Here is a 17,932-nt window from a genome sequence, read left to right on the forward strand (position 1 = left end):
CTGGACCCCATCTGTTCTGGCAGAGTGCCTGCATCTTCTGGCTTCTTTGGCGTTCTGCCAACCCCACCCTACGGCTTCGTCTGAGACACTCGGGCGATTCATCTGAATCTGATTCAGACTCCTGCTGTGGCAGTGTCCACGATCTCTCATATGCCGAGCCTGGCTGACTTGAGCAGCCCTCCCCAGCGTCCTTGTCAGAATCCCCTGTTTTCTCAGTCTCTTCAGCTGTCTCCAGTTGCTCTGGCAACCCCTGGGAGACGGGAAGTGGCAGCGGGGGTGTGACACTGTCCATGGAACCCACAGAACACGAGTTCAAATAAATACTTCTCTTGTCCAGTCTTTTCATCATCCAACTTTCACAGCCATAAGTGGCTATTGGAAATAGGATAGATCTAACTAATCTACATTTGGTATTCAGGCAGGTAGTCCTTGCTTTTCCATGTTCTGTTCAAGCTCATCATTGCTGAGCAACCCAGAGCAAATCAACATTTTATTTCCTTATTGCAGTGGCCACTCACATTGATTTGAGATTCCTTTTAAGAAAGGAATTCTTAAATGCATTTGATCTCTTCACCATCAATTGTCATTGTGACATGTCTATTTATTAAGGTGGTAATTCTTTTTGTCTTTTTAGTATTTAAGAAAAGGCCAAATTTCTTATTTACTTCCAGTGTTTGATTCTTTGAGTTTTCTCTCTCATAATGATCTCAGCATACAAGTTAAAGAGGAAGGGGGAAAGAATTTAACCCTGGTGCACTCCTTTTTCTATTTTGAAACAGTCAGTGTCACCCAATGGCTTCTTGGTTTGCGTAGAGAGACTGCATCAGTTTGATCAAATGCACTGGCACTACCGATTTTTATAGGGCTTTCCACAATTTGTTGTGATCCACACAATCAAAACCATTCTTATATTCTATAAAGAAGATGCAGACATCATTCTGATATTCCCCTGACTTTTTCAAAATCCAGTGCAGGTTTGCTATGTGATCATGAGTGTCATGTCCCCATCAAAAGCCAGCTTGAACATCTGGTAATTCTCTTTCATTGGTAGTTGCTGTGCACTGTTGTAAGATTTTAAGTAGGATCTTACTAGCATGAGAAATCCTGGACAATTGTGTCTGTGTGCTGTCTCGATATTGTCCCTTTTATGCCAGAGTCGTAAGAGCATTGGTTGGCGGTCCTAGATGTTTATTTCTCTCAGGCGCTATTTCCATTGGTGAATCCTTGTTATGAGGGGCAATAATAGTCATGTTGGAGTCAGGGTTAGGTGCTTCCATATTTGATGGGTGGGCTGACGGAGTAGATAAGGGAGTTGTGTTGGCTGTTCTTTTCAGTAAGCTGCTTCTCAGGTACTCCAGACTGTCCGTGATCAGTTGCTGATCCATGGCAGATAAGTCTTTAACGGAGCCCAACAATTTTCCCTCTAAGATGCCGTTATCTGATGACAGATCCAAAGAGGTTTTTAAACCAGGAGGCAGGTCTATCCAGCTGATTAGGTCAGTTGGGTTTTTTTTTCTTTCCTCTTCTCAGAAAACTCAATATGCTTGTGCTGTCTCAAAGATTTAAAATTAGGAAATAAAGGCAAAAAGGTTGTATTACTAAAAACATGCACTGGAAAGACCCCTTTTCACTTAGGAGGGCTTTGACTGGCAGGTGGCGACTAACCCAGTAACGATGCAGACCCAATCTTGGCAACAAATTGACCGCAGCCGTTTATTAACCTGGGTCCCTCCAACTGGAGGCTTGGCCCGCATGCAGGTAAGAGAGCCCATGCCTTGTCAGCCGGCCGGCTGACCACCACGACCGCGGCGCTCCGGCTCCACACCTCACTCCCAGCCGGGAGGATGGGATGCCTTCCGCCGCGGGATCCCTGGGAAGCGACCTTCAAGGGCCCCACGGGCGTCCGCCTCCATGGGGCCCCCTCCCCTCGCTTGGCCCCAGGCCCCTGGCCTCCCAGCCGGGTAGGCCACGCCCGGTTATGGCCGGTCTCCTTAACGAGACCCCCTACTCCGGGGAGTCCCATACGCAAACGGGCTCCCCGCCAACAGGCTCCTTACCTTGCATGAGCCCGCGACTGTGACGAAAAACAAGAACAACAGGGAGGGATGGGAGGGTAGCTGTCCGGGCGCGTGATCTGAGGGGAAAGAGGGCGGGCCGCTTGCTCACGGCCTTTTAAAGGCCTGCAGCCCTGCCCTTCCCCCAGCGCGCCATAGCACGGCCCGCTGACGCAGCTGGGTCTGCACCGCTCCTGGGCACCCCCGCCGCGTCAACGGCAGCCGCGCTCAATCGCGGCCGCTATTTGTTACAAAGCAGCAGGGATGGTACTTTGGAGCTGCTGGAGCTGCTGTAAAACCCTTTGTGCGTGATTGGGATTGGGATTGTGCATCTCCACTGCAATTAGGTCAGCATGTTTCACTTGATCACCCAAAAGGGCTCTCAGGTGTCTTTAAACAAGTAGCTTAGATCTCCAAGAGGGAATGTTGCCTTTAAAGCTACAAACAGGTTGACCTTGTGTGGCTGCAAAACCAGGTGGTAGATAGCTTCACTTCCTCTGTCATGCAGCCCTGAGGTGATTTTTAAAGCAGAAGTACCTTGTTGTGGGGCAGTAGTTGTACCTGGTGAAGGCTCTTTAGTTAGGGTGGTCTCTTTTAATTTGGAACTCTTAGCAGCTAAGTCAGAGATCCTAGTAATTAGGTTGTCCACTTTCTCATGCAATGAAGATAGTACTTTGCAGATATAGTCTATTGTTTTTGCAGTCAGTAAGAGCAAGTCAGCTGGCGCATCACTAACCCCCTTCACGCTCCCATCATCTGGGGGGGGGGGTCTGAGTTCTCCACATTTAAGTCAACATCTCCACTAGCAGTATCTGAAGCAGAGTTTCCAGAGGAATCATCCAGAACATCTGCCTAAGGTGCAAATTGATTGGAGGTGGGGATTTGTGAGAGTAAGGAGCCAGTTGCTACAAAATAGTCTTTCATCTTTGATTGTTTAGAGCAGTGGTCCCCAACCCCCGGGCCGTGGCCTTGTGCCGGGCTGCAAAGGCCTCGGCGCTGGGCCACGGCTCCCTCTTCCCGCCCCCCCCTGCAGCGAGAAGCTCGCCAGGCCGCAAGCAAATCTGCCACCAAAGCGGCCAATTAGCTTGCAGCTCGGCAAGCTTCTTGCTTTGGGAGGGGGGGAAGAGAAGCTTGCCGGGCCGCAAGCTAATCGGCCTGGAGGGGCGGGGAGAGGGAGCCGCGGCTGCTGACATGCCTGCGGCGCAAACGTGCATGTGCGGACTTGCCACTTGTGCGCGTTTGCTTAAACAAAGGAGTTCCTAGCCGCAGACACAAGGAAGAGGAGGTGGGTAAAAGGTAAAGGTATCCCCTGTGCAAGCACCGGGTCATGTCTGACCCTTGGGGTGACGCCCTCCAGCGTTTTCATGGCAGACTCAATACGGGGTGGCTTTGCCAGTGCCTTCCCCAGTCATTACCATTTACCCCCCAGCAAGCTGGGGACTCATTTGACCGACCTCGGAAGGATGGAAGGCTGAGTCAACCTTGAGCCGGCTGCTGGGATTGAACTCTCAGCCTCATGGACAGACAGCTTTTCTGCAGCCTTACCACTCTGTGCCACAAGAGGCTCATAGGAGGTGGGTATCCTCCCACTATCTCTTACGAAGACACAGAGATACATTCAAATGGAGAATTATTGGTTGACATAGAGTAGAAGTCCCCACCAAACACATTTTCTGGCACCAATAAATGTTAGTAGGAAGTCAGCAAGGCCATGTGGTGCTTTGGCCTAGAAGTTTTTCTGATTCGCCATTTGAGATTTGATTGTGGTTGGCTCCACCTCCTGCAGCAGCCATCTTGTGTGTTCTAGAGCTGTTCTGTTCATTCCATGCCAATACCACAGGACTCCCCCTCACAGGGGACCCTCCATTTTGGGTCCCTGTACCCTTCTGCATCCTAGCATGATCCTACCAATGAAAAATGATCAAACCGATATCAAAAAGATAATGAGCCATGCTCAAGGCACGCATGGAATGTGAAGCAACTTCTCCATTAATCATGTGAAAGACATATCTGGTGGGAGTAGACCAAAGAGTCTTTCCCTCAAAGGACCTATGAGCTACCCTGCTTGGAAATCTGGCCTTAATAATGAGCCAACCAACGACATCTTTATCACAGTTTTGATCTGTATTTGGATGCTAACATGTACTGCACTACTCTGCAATTTCAGAGGGAACGTTATGAGTAAAATTGCAGAACCCTACAAAAAAGGCAAGCCTTGTCAAGACTGCCCTAAAAGCTGTGAGAAGAACCTCTGCAGTAAGTTACTGTTGATGCAATCAACTTCTTAATAATGCCACTTTTCTTCTAATATAGCTACAGTACTTTCAGCAAGTTATATTCAGAATCTGTGGCAAAACTCCCCTTCTGCTTATTATAGGGTTTGATTCCCCATTCCTCCACATGCAGCCAGCTGGGTGACCTTGGGCTTGTCACAGCCCTGATAGTGTTGTCCTCTCAGAGCTCTCTCAGCCTCTCCTTCCTCACAGGGTGTCTGTTGTGGGGAGAGGAAGGGAAGGCAACTATAAGCCTCTTTGAGACTCCTTCGGGTAGAGAAAAGTGGCATATAAGAACCAACTCTTCTTCTTCTTCAGTAATCTCAGGGCTCTCTCAGCGTACCCTCCCTCACAGGGTGTCTGTTGTGGGGAAAGGAAGGGAAGGCAAATGGAAGCCACTTTGAGACTCTTTTGGGCAGAGAAAAGCGGCATATAAGAACCTTCTTCTTCCTACCCAAAGTTATTGTCATGATGTGAGCTTTGCTTTGAAATTATTTGGTGAGACAATTCTATAATTTAGGAAACCCCACAGTTTGGCTATTTTCATTTTCATTTTCATTTTCATTTTCATTTTCATTTTCATTTTCATTTTCATTTTCATTTTCATTTTCATTTTCATTTTCATTTTCATTTTCATTTTCATTTTCATTTTCATTTTCATTTTCATTTTCATACCGCCACTCTCAAATGTCTTGTGACGGTTTACAAAGATACATAAGTACAATAAGTTCCCGTTAAAAAACATTTTAAAATCCCATAAAATCCCGTTTAGGAGCAGGGATTCAGCTAAAGCTCTGAGCTTTGGCGTTGGCACCAAATGCCTGCCTCCTCTCCCCTGCCATGGGGATCCTGGGGCCAAGGCAGCAGAGCTGGGGCAAAGCTGCTCTGTGTTCTCCAGAATGGCCTCCAAGCCAACCTCAGCAGTCCTGCAAGCCCGCCTTAAGTTACGGCCTCCTCTTGAAGGAAATGAGTATTCTCTTGGGGGAGACAAGCAACAGATGACTTATGGAGACCCCTGGTGTGGTTTTCAAATCAAGAGATGTTCTGAGGTGGTTTGCCATTGCCTGCCTGACTCTGCAACACAAATGTGATATTCCCTGGAAGTTTCCCCATCCAAATACTGGCCAAGGTTGACCCTGTTTTGTTTCTGTAATCTGAGGAGATCAAGTTGGTCTGGGCTATGCAGATCAGAACAGCTTAAAGCTTAGGAGAGTTTTCTAGAAAAAATAAAAATAAACACCATCCCTTTAAGTCCTGGCTAGTTCTCTGCCTTCCCCATCTAACTTCCTGCTGGTTTGGTGCCTTTCAGCCAATCCCTGTAAGTACACGGATACTATTCCCAACTGCAAGGAGATGCGGGAGGTGCACCCCTGCAAGAAGAAAATAATGAGAAGAGGCTGCAAAGCCACCTGTAGATGCAAAAGGGAGATTATCTAATGTGCACCTGAACATCGGAAGACCACTCTTGAGATAACTGTTGATACATGGAAGAGCTTAGAGATTTGGCATCAAAAAGGACTTCCAATACGCAGCACCTAAAAGAGGTCAAATATTTGCTGACATTTATTTATGTTAATTTTTTTCCAAAAAGTTATTGTTCTGCTTTAGGAAAAGTTTTAAATGCTTCAAAACTAATAATTCAAATAGTAGGAAGAACTTACCAAACTCACTTTCCATTCTAGTCTTGGTTGCAATAATAAAATGTGCTAAGTATGGAACATTAATTCTGAGGCATGTTCAGTAAACTAGACTGATTTTGTTTCTCCTTCAAGTAGTCACATGGCTCCGATATAAATGTATATTCTTCTCTAGTGTCAACCAGAGTTTTCCTAATGATTTCGCTTGGATTTTGTCTGGAGATCTCACCGTTTCTTCCAATTGCACAAGTAAAGGCAGTCTTACAAAATAAATGCATTAAAATATTACTGAGGCTGCTCTTAATTCTTAACTATTCTAGATATAATTGTTCATGGTTAAAATCCAGAAGCAGACTTCCCAAGTGGTGAGATGGGTTATGGTTTTCATTTTAGTTATGGTGAGCAAAGTAAAAGGTAAAGGTAAAGGTATCCCCTGTGCAAGCACCGAGTCATGTCTGACCCTTGGGGTGACGCCCTCTAGCGTTTTCATGGCAGACTCAATATGGGGTGGTTTGCCAGTGCCTTCCCCAGTCATTACCGTTTACCCCCCAGCAAGCTGGATACTCATTTTACCGACCTCGGAAGGATGGAAGGCTGAGTCAACCTTGAGCCGGCTGCTGGGATTGAACTCCCAAGCCTCATGGGCAAAGCTTTCAGACGGCTGCCTTACCACTCTGTGCCACAAGAGGCTCTATGGTGAGCAAAGACCTCATCTAATTGGTAGCCAGGGTGCCGGAGTGGTTAAGAGTGGCAAAGTCTAATCTGGAGAGCCAGGTTTGATTCCCCACTCTTCCACATGCAGCCTGCTGGGTGACCTTGGATCAGTTACAGTCCTGTTAGAGCTGTTCTTACAGAACAGTTCTGTCCGAGCTCTCAGCCCCACCTACTTCACGGGTGTCTGCTGTGGGGAGAGGAAGGGAAGGTGATTGTAAGCTGCTTTGAGACACTTTCGTGTAGTGAAAAGCGGGATATAAAAACCACCTCTTCTTCATACAAACCCATTTGCAACAGGCCAAGCTAATAGTGGTTGAGCCACTTTTGAGGGAAACTGCTTTCTTTTATTTTTTTCAAATTCAAATTCAAAAACCTTTAATGGCATATAAAACATCATAAGAACAAGGGTAATTTATAATTATAATTAATTGATAAAAATTACATATTGTTTATATAAACAATAAAAGAAAAGAAAATAAGCAGTAACCAACAGTAGATTCCTCCAGAATGCCCAGCAATCAGTAATTTCCACCAGTTGTAGGTGCCCCTGGTCTAGACCTGATTCTTGCCTAGTCGACTGTCCTTTTATATCACAGTAGCCAAGAATTCGGCCACCAGTTCCGTTATTTCCGGGGACCTATCAGCTAACAAATGTCTGGTTATTCTGTCCATAGGCCAGAAAGGTCCATCGTGATAGGGACAACAAGTCGTTGTCTAAGCATAGAATGTGATGGGCAATAGAGCAGAATATGGGCAATAGAGCAGAATACTGAGTCCGGCTCTAATTGGCAAAATTTACAAAGTCTGCTCCCAATTGGTACATTGCTGTATCTGCCTGCTAGGACAGCTGATGGGAAGATGTTTAATCTAGCAAGCATAAAAGCACGACGATGGAGTGGGTTAATAAGACTTTGCATATAAGTAGCTCCCTGACCTGTATTGGAAGCAAGGCCGAAGAAGCGGGGGGAACAAGAAGCGGGGGGAACAATTGATTCCAGCTTCGATGGTCTGTCTCTCAATATCACGGATTCTCTGTCTAATAATAAAATTAATGGAAGGAAATTTGCTGTATAGAACCCACATCCCTGTATAACTTACTTGGGTTTGGGCTAACAACAACAACAACAACAAAATCTTCACTTTTTGAACATGTATGTACCCACAACAACCACAGTAATGTAATGAAGAAATCATATAATTGTCAAAACCCTTATTTACAGATCTTTTTTCCTCTGGTCCAATTATCAGAACTTTGCTGCTCAGTATTTTTCCTAACAGCATTTAACTATTGCTAAGATGACACCCCATTGACTGGGTCAGTCCAGAATTGAGCACAAGCAAAAGATTGTTGCAAACATGTGGAAATGGCTCCCTATTAGCCTTCCCCTGCATCAGCAGCTATGGAAGATAGCACTGACTTTTAGTCCCACCCCAAGTTTCTGGCATATATTGCCCAGGAAGGAACACTTTGTAGAAGCCAAGGTAGTCATCATATTGGTGGCCATGGCCAGCCTGTCATATATCCATCACTTCATTATCCTATGCTTATTAAGGAGGTATGCAGAAGTATGATACATGTGAGAATCTCTAATTACTCCCAAAAAGCAGGATTATTTTTGTGAAAAGAAAGCTCTTTATTGAAAGAATAATGAACTAGGCATCGCAGAAACTTTGCTAAAATTAAAGATTATAATTGAACTACTTCTTTATCTACCCTTCTCCTTGGCCCCTTCCTGTGCCAAATGGTTTGGGTGCGAAGACAGTCTCTGTGAAGGTACCTGCTGAGGTTTAAAGACATAGAACCATAGAATCATAGAGTTGAAAAGGACCTCCAGGGCCATCTAGTCCAACCCCAACATAGTACAGGAAATTCGCAAATACCTGCCTACCCACACTGACCACAACTCCATGCCCAGATGATGCCCCCCAACCCTCCCAACCCCCTAGAATCCAAGGTCAGTCTGTTCTGGTGGAAATTCACCTTCTGACCCCAAATTGGAAATCAGCATTTCCCTGGGCATGCAACAAAGGGCCACAAGAGCCAAAGATGAATGCAATGCCTTCTGCCCACCCACCCACACTCCACCTAAGTTCACAGAATCAACATTTCTGTCAGATGGCTATCTAGTCTCTGCCTAAAACTTCCAAATAAGGAAAACCCACCACCTCCAGAGGAAGCCTGTTCCATTGAGGAACCGCTCTGACTGTCAGGAACTTCTTACGGGTGTTAAATTGAAAATTCTTTCCAATTAATTTCATCCCATTGGTTCTGGTCTGACCCTGTGGAGGAACAGAAAACAACTCTTCTCCATCCTCTATGTGACAGCCCCTTCAAGTACTTGAAGATGGCTATCATATCACCTCTTGGTTGTCTCCTCTCCAGGCTAAACAGACCAAGCTCCCTCAACCTCTCCTCATAGGTCTTGGTCTCCAAACCCCTCACCGTCTTTGTTGCCCTCCTGTGAACTTGCTCCAGTTTGTCTACATCCTTCTTCAATTGTGGTTCCCAAAACTGAACACAGGACTCTAAGTGAAGTCTAACCAGAGGAGAGTAAAGCGGCACCATCACTTTGTACAATCCCGTTTGCTTTTTTAGCCACTGAGTCACACTGCTGACTCATGTTCAGTGTATGGTCTACTAAAACCCCTAGATCCTTTTCGCATAAATTTCTGTCAAGACAGGTCTCCTCCATCCCATAATGATACATTTGATTTTTCCTACCTAAATGAATTTCATTATTGAAATTCATTTTAGCCCAGTTTTCCAGCCTGTCAAGATCATCCTGTATTCTGATTCTGTGTTCTACTTCAGTAGTCCTCAGCCCCTGGTCTGCAGACTGGTACCAGTCCGTGGATCAGTCGGTACCGGACTGCAGCTCCTCCTCCTCCTCCTCCCTGGCTGCTGCCTCGGGGGCTGCCCTGCCACACTGCCGCCAGCTCACCTTTGGTGTTCTCCAGCGGCCGCCATGGCTGGGCCCCCCCCCCCTTGGCATGGCACTGTGCAGCTGCTGGTAGTAGCCCTGCCCAGCTGGCGGCGGGAAGTCAGGGGCGCCAGCGGGAAAGCAAGCAGAGCAGAGGCAACATCCTTCGGCAAAAGACTACCCCCCCCCAGGCCTTAATAAAATTGTCAGACGTTGACCGGTCCCCGATGATAAAAAGGTTGGGGACCACTGTTCTACTGTGTTTGGTACCCCTCCCAGTTTAGCATCTTCTGCAGATTTTATAAGCACTCCCCCCCTGTTCCTTCATCCAAATAATTTATGAATATGTTGAACAACACAGGGCCCAGGACAGGCTCTGCACTTGTCACTCCTCTCCAAGAGGATGACGAACCATTAACAAGCAGTTCTCCATCCACCTAACAGTAATAGGATCCAAACCATATTTTACCAACATGTCAACAAGAATATCATGTGGAACCTTATCAAAAACGTTATGGAAATTGAGATGAGCTATATCCACAACTTGTCCATTGGGTTTTCAATGGACAAGTTGTGGATATAGTTTATCTCAATTGAATCTCAATTGAATATCTCAATTGAAGGGGATGACAGACAATGAGGTGGCTGGATGGAGTCACTGAGGCAGTCGGTGCAAACTTAAACGGACTCCGGGGAATGGTGGAGGACAGGAAGGCCTGGAGGATCATTGTCCATGGGGTCGCGATGGGTCGGACACGACTTCGCACCTAACAACAACATATCCACAACATTCCCCTGATCCAGCAAGGTAGTCACTTTCTCAGTAAAAGAGAGATACTAGGTTAATCTGACATAATTTGTTCTTGAGAAAGCCATGCTGACTCTTCATAATCATAGCCATCTGCTCCCGTCACAGTGGGGAGGCAGGAAGCTTGAGGTCTGGGGCTAGCTACAGTCACCCCTACCCTAGTCAATAACAAAAAATCAAAAATGAGGTGGCCACATGCAAAGGTGCTGTTGCAGACATGACCATTAACAAGAATCAAACCACAGAGCAGAAATACACAATGTAAAATATCATGGTAAAAGAGTAACATAGCATACCACAAGTATCACATGACCAAAGTATAACATGATTTTAAGAAAAGACAAGTCAGTAAAGCAGCTTTTCTCAACCTTTTTATTTTTTTTTTATAGAAAGTTTTTATTTTATTTTCCAGAGTTGAAAACAGTGAGATACATGCAATCTACATTGTTAATACAGAAAAGGAGAGCTATACTCTTCATTTGATACACTTGGTTCCCCATTTTTAATCCCTTTTGTAAATAGTTCAGGTAAGGGCCCCATTATTCTTGAAAGGCCTCTTAGTGTCAGTTTGGCTATCTTGGTAAGATCAGCTAGTTTATTCACCCAGTCTTCTGTCGAGGGTAGTTCTTACGTTTTCCATTTCTTGGCCAATTCTAGTTTTGTTGCCGTCGTCGCATAATAGAAGAAGCTCTGTATGTGGGTTAGGAAGCACTGTGGAAAAACATTTTGGTTCCCTGTTTCAATCTTACAAACCCTCTTCTCTCCATTTAAGATTATAGACTGGCTACAATATTATGGACTTTTACCCAAAGCTTATAGACTTTTTATAGACTTTTTCACGTTTGCACCACATTTAAAAAGAGAAGTCTACTTTGTTACCATCATTTCAACATTTGTTTGCATAGTTTCTGATAGTTTTAACAATCATAAACAGTTTATACTTAACATAGTCCTAGAGCCCTCCACATTTTCACTAGAAAAAGGGAAAAAGGAGAAAAAAAAATAAGCCTACTTAGTTGTACGGAAAGAAGAGAAACAAATATATATAAGTATACATTGTTAATACCAGAAATAATAAAATGGAGTCTTCATTAATTAATAGAAAAGATTTTTCGTTAGTTATATATACACCTCCTCAGCTAGAAACCTTCTTTTAGTTATGCTTTAAATTTAGGCTGAAAGTCACTACATAGATATGCTAGATAATTCAAATTCAGCTATCATAGGAAATCTAAAACCCCACACTATAATGTAAGCCCATTCCATTAGGTGTCTCCTTTTAGTTATGCTTTGATTTTGGGCTGGTAGCCACTGCGAAATTAGGTTTAATAATACAAATTCAGCTTACTTAAAAGATCTTAGACCCCAGATTAACTTCTTAACTAGTTATATTGCCTATATGGCTACATAAAGGAGGTAAAAGAGGAAAGGAATTTCGACCACTGTGTTGCATTTCCATTCCCCAAGCTTCTTAGGGAGGTCTCATTTCGAGGCTTATTACGTCTTGTGGCTCCCGTTGACTAATGTTCTGTCCTATTGGTCTTTGGCTGGGAAAGTATAGTTGTAGTCTTTCCCTCGGAGTATACATCGATAAATCTTGAAGCAGTTGTACCTCCTGGACTCCAATATCAGTACAGATGTTTTTCCATGAAGCTCCTTTCAATCGATTGCTTTCACCGCAGATCCATATGTCTTTCTTGTGTATTGTTGCTTTGGAGTGGCTGTATATCTTCTCAGGTAGGGTGTCCTTATCTGAGCTGCAAGACTCTGACATCCCCTTTTCCATCTCCATAATTTCAGATTCCTCTTCTGCTGGTAATTTTCCATCTTGTTTAGAGCTATCATCAGCCACTACTATTGGTTCATCATTCCTGTTAGAGACTTCTTCCTTAATGCCTTTAAACTCCATGAGCATATTTTTAAGTGAACCATTTAAAGATTCTTTCAGGTCTTGTGTTTGTTTGTCTAGAAGATATGCAAATTTTTTAAGCGAAAACATGTTCCAGGTTTGGAATTTTGTTAGACTTAATCAATTATGCATATGTTGTTTCCAAAATATATTGCAATTTTGCAAATAGCCAGTAGAGGTCCTACAGAGTCCTAACGAAAGCAACAGTCTGTTTTTAATTAAAGGAATGTCTCTAAAGCTTAGTTCTCGCGAGATTCCACGGCTCTAATCTCTCTTATCTTCGAAGAAAAAAAACAGATATAATAAGAGCTGTTACTTATTAGTTTGAGTTGATTTAAGTCCTTCTTCTGCTTAGAAAAGAAAATTAGCCTGCCTCAAAATGAGGTGGCATCAAGCAGAGCCAGAAACGGGGGGAAAAGTAAAGACGGAGAAGCGGAAAAGCACTTGCATCTCTGCGTTGATTAATGACTCAATATCTTGGAGTTTGGCAGCTTCACCCCCTAAGTGGTAATAAATAGTCTTCCCGTCACTCTGGCTTGTTTGGATTAGCGAGAGCAACTCTCCACGCCGAGAGTTCATTCCAGGGAAGAAGGTGCCGAGGGAAACCCCACTCACTGTTTGCAGGCTCGATCTGATGTCTGCCAGATGTTTTCACTCCGGAGTTGTGGTGAGTCGAAGGTCTTGCTGGGAGGTATCCAATTAGCTTTGTAGATTAAAATAAGCTTTGTAGATTGCAGAGTTGAAAAAGGAAGAAAAGGAAAAAAGATTTTAAGATGGCGGACGGCGCTTGCTGGACCCTGTGCACACTGAGCTTACGTTCCAGTGGGAGATTAATTTCCCTGCGGAACAGAGAGGCCCCAGAGATTCACAAGGAATTCCTGAGAAGATTTATGGGTAGGTTGGCGTACCCAAAACCCGATTCTGTCAATCACAGCAGCGATTGACCCTCAGTGGAACAGGAGCTCGAAGTATTCGAGCTATCCAAGTGCCATGGCTCCGCCTTCTCCTTCTCAACCTTTTTAGCATTGAAAAACCTCTGAAACATTCTTCAGGCTTCGAGAAACCTCAGAAGTGGCATGGTAATGCAGAATATGATTAGGAAGCATAGCTGTGTACCTGCCTACCTGGAGACCCTCCCCTTTCCAACAACCTCCAGACCCCTCACTGAACATTTTTCAAAGGGGGGGGGGGAGATCGACATGACCATATATGGTCATATCACCCAATAAATGTAGAATAAATGTAAAAAATATATAACAAACCAATTAACTCCCACCCATTTAGGAAACCCTACCATGGCCATCAAGAAGCCCCAGAGTTTCATGAATCTCTGGTTGAGAAAGCCAGCCCCAGAGAATCAAGCGAAGTGCACTTATTGACGTATTCTGCTAATCAAGGTGTTGCCTTTGGACATTCTGCAGAGTCGTCACTAATCCTCAGGTAGTAACCTGGCAATGCTGGTAGTGCTTAATTCACTCCTCTGCTCCTATGGGAAGGGCATGATATAAATGGATACATCACATAAATATAATTAATAAATAACAAGCATAAATAAATTATTAAAATGTGATTGGTAAAACTATGCAGATGGTGTGGCAGCCCTACCGTGAGTAGTTCTTGCAGTCCTCACCTTACACCATAACATTGTGGATGGCTTTGGAAGAGCCAGAAGACTCAAGTCCAAGCTATGTCCCATGAGAGGTGATGAGAATCATAGAAACAGAGTTGGAAGGGACCTCCTGGGTCATCTAGTCCAACCCCCTGCACTATGCAGGACACTCACATCCCAATCGCTCATCTACTGTAACCTGCCACCCCTTTGCCTTCACAGAATCAGCCTCTCCGTCAGATGGCTCTCCAGCCTCTGTTTAAAAATTTCCAAAGATGGAGAACCCACCACCTCCCAAGGAAGACTGTTTGTCTTGACCAAGTGCCAAAGTCTCTCTCTCGGGTCGATATTGTCACTATAGCACGCAGATAGATTCCGGTGGGTAGCTGTGTTGGTCTGTCTGTAGCAGTGGAAAACTGCAAGAGTTTAGGAACACCTTCAAGACTAACACAATTTGTGGCAAGGGAGGAGATTTATTTATTTAATGTTTATATTGCCCTTCCCAAGGACTCAGGGCTGTTGACATCATAAGAGAATACTATACATAATACAAGGGAGTTAAGTTTAAGTGAGAATATTAAATGAGAGCCAGTTTGGTGTAGTGGTTAGGAGTGCAGACTCCTAATCTGGCATGCCGGGTTCGATTCTGCACTCCCCCACATGCAGCCAGCTGGGTGACCTTGGGCTCGCCACGGCACTGATAAAACTGTTCTGACCGAGCAGCGATATCAGGGCTCTCTCAGCCTCACCCACCTCACAGGGTGTTTGTTGTGGGGAGAGGAATGGGCCACTTTGAGCCTCCTTCAGGCAGTGAGAAGTGGGATGCAAAATAACAGTTCTTCTTCTTCAGTAATATCAGGGCTCTCTCAGCCTCACCTACCTCACAGGGTGTCTGTTGTGGGGAGAGGAAAGGGAAGGCGAATGTAAGCCACTTTGAGCTTCCTTTGGGTAGGGAAAAGCAGCATATAAGAACCAACTCTTCTTCTTCTTCTTCTTCTTCTTCTTCTTCTTCTTCTTCTTCTTCTTCTTCTTCTTCTTCAAAATCCATTAAAAACCATTTCCTACGACACTATTCCTCAGGGATAGGTGCATACTGCCTACGTCCACAAACGGTGGAGGGGGCAAAGCACATTAATGGGCATCCATGTCACTGACTGTTTCCCAATGCAAACATCTTGGAGCATATAAGGAGAAGAAGGTAGAGATGCTACAGTAGCAAAGTTGAAGGCCATTGTCACAGTAGTTTATTCACTATGGTTGCTACAAAGGGAAACTGAAAGTGTAAGAATGTGAATCCACTGCTGTATCAAAACTGTCTGACATTATACAACCTATCACAACCTCGGTATCAAGGTTCATATTTGGGTATCCTTTTCTCATCTAGACTAAAACAGTAGACACACTGAGAAGGGGGAAAAGTGAAAACCTGTGCTGAAAGAATATTATTTCCCACCTAAAATGGAGTTGGGAACCATGGCCCTTTCTGCACTCACTGCTTACTTTCAATAACCACTGAATTCGAGTCTTAATTCTGCATCTGTAAGAAAATCTGATCCCCCCCCCTTGGGAATCACAGAGAAATCATGTAGAAATCGATTGCCAAACCTTTGCATTTAGACCTGTTTTCCATTTTGGGGGTATCCCTACCGTTCAAAAATAATTCCTGAGTTATTTCCAAAATGGGAAAATAGCTAGGGAGTAGTAAAAGCCCAGCAGAATGTCCCAGAGAATCTCTGCAGTGAAAATGAAGGGGAGGGGGCATTTTTGCAAGGCCAGACCAGCATTAGGACAATTGTGGCAGTGCCAAACCCAACAGGACAAAGTTCACATCTGGGAAGGAGGCATTTCTGCAGTATTGCACTGGTTCCGCTGTCCTTGCAAGCTCCTTCCTCCTCACTTGGATTGTGATTCTGTGCTGTAGCCCCATTGAACTTGCATTTGTCACAATGGAGCACCAGGTTCTGATGGGCTCTACTGGGTTCTGCACAATGGGACACTGGGTTCAGCACTAGTGCCATCTCGAACTGGCAGTTGCCAGGAGAGGCGGGGTATAAATAAATACAACACAACACAACACAACACAACACAACACAACACAACACAACACAACACAACACAACACAACACAACACAACACAACTAACTAACTAACATATATATATTGAGAAATTGGGCTGCAGTCCTGTTGAGCTGGCATTTGCCACAGTGGGACCCTTGAGTTCTGCTGCTGGGCAGTTATAGGGTGGCAGTGGGTTCTGCTGCTGGACACTAGTGTACCTTCCTCACAGTCCTTTGCATGTTTTAGGGGTTGTTAGTGTGCAATTAAACCATGAAATTAATCATTAGGACACGAATGTTATCTAGTGGTAAAGTTTTCGGTTGGGGTTCACTAAGGAAGCCAACTGCAGGCTTTACTAGTTCCCCATTTGGATTTGGAATTTCCAGTGGCATTCCTACAGTTACACAACACTTTCGTAGAATTGCAATGTTACATCTGGTCTCTTAAAGCATGGCGTAAACCTTTTCTATATTGTATACATTCTTATTTAGTTAATTTATTCATTACCTTTATTGGCATTCCATAGCATTACAGCATATGAGAAAAAGTCCAACAACTGGAACTTATTTAGTTGTCATTACACAATGGGTTATTGTCCTTTGTACTGCTACAATATACTGTGTACCCCATTTTGTAGTTTTGGGCTAGGCTGGCCTTGCAAAAATGCCTGGACCCCTTCATTTTCATTGCAGAGATTCTCTGGGGCCGTTTCCGCACTGAGGTCTCACCCAGCTGTCATGTTGCGATGCTTCCTGTTTTTTAAAGTTTGGGATTGAACCCCAGACTGTTTCCAATGTCTGCATTGGGAGCCTTGGCCCTTCTTTTCACCCTGTTTCCCCTGATTTGAGCCCCCAGATTTTTCTTCGCACTGAAGCCCAGAGACAGGAAGTAGAAACATTCAGGTTGCCTTTTCTTTTTCACTTGTCCATCCTGACGAAAACAGCCAATCACCTGCCACTGCCATTTTGAGGCCTCTGAACACCCCACATTGCCTTTTTTTGAAACTCAACCCCAATTGCATTATAACAAGATTCCACTATAACAAACTTGTTACCCCTTCCACCTGCTGCTATGTCGATAGTCCCCCCCTAGCCGCCCCCATGTGAACAGTCCCCCCCCTCCACCTGCCCCCATGTGGATAGGCATGCAGTGCCCAGGGCTGCATGCGCATGTGCACACACATTCCCAATTTGGGATGAATTAATTTGTTTCTCCAGCAATACTGGAGAGAGAATGCAGTATCACAACACCAGCCACTATCAAAGGGGAAAGGGCAGAGGCGGGCTGGGCAGGCAAGGGAGCAGTGATGTTGCTGCAGATAGCTGGAGCAGAATTTAAACCAAGCAAAAAAAAAACCCACCTGTATCTTGGCTGCACTAGGAGTTCACTCATTAAACTCTAAAAGCCACTCAAGCTTGACGTCCTGCCGGCACATGGACAATCTGATCAGGACACAAAGTTGATCACTTTGTACTTACAGCTCAGTTTGAGGCCAAGATTGGGGGGGGGGGATAATATTTTGACAGATTTCTGTTTATCAGATTTCAAGTATCTGATAAACAGACGTTTAACTCTCGCAAGCTTATCCTCTGAACATCTTGATTTCCAAGGTGCTCCTAGACTTGAAGCAAGCTGTTCTTCTCTAGACCAACATGGCTTCCCTCTGAAAACATCTTTGTGTACTAGGGATGTGCCAGATGGCGGTTCTCTACTTTTGGGCCCCGCCTCTTCACCCCCAGCCACCTGGCCGGTGGGGGAATGACTCCTCAAACAAGAAAGAATGCAGAAATTAAACATGATATATGTGTCTCTGTGGCCCGGCTGTTGTATGTGTGTGTTGATGCTCTGTTTTTTTGGTAAAGCTCTATGGTAGAAGTCCAAGAACCAAACTGCCGTGCTCCCCCCCCCATGTCCCTCATATGCCAGGATTATTTTTGCATTCCTCTCC

This window comes from Paroedura picta, chromosome 1, assembly GCF_049243985.1.
Source record: "Paroedura picta isolate Pp20150507F chromosome 1, Ppicta_v3.0, whole genome shotgun sequence".
Lineage (NCBI taxonomy): Eukaryota > Metazoa > Chordata > Lepidosauria > Squamata > Gekkonidae > Paroedura > Paroedura picta.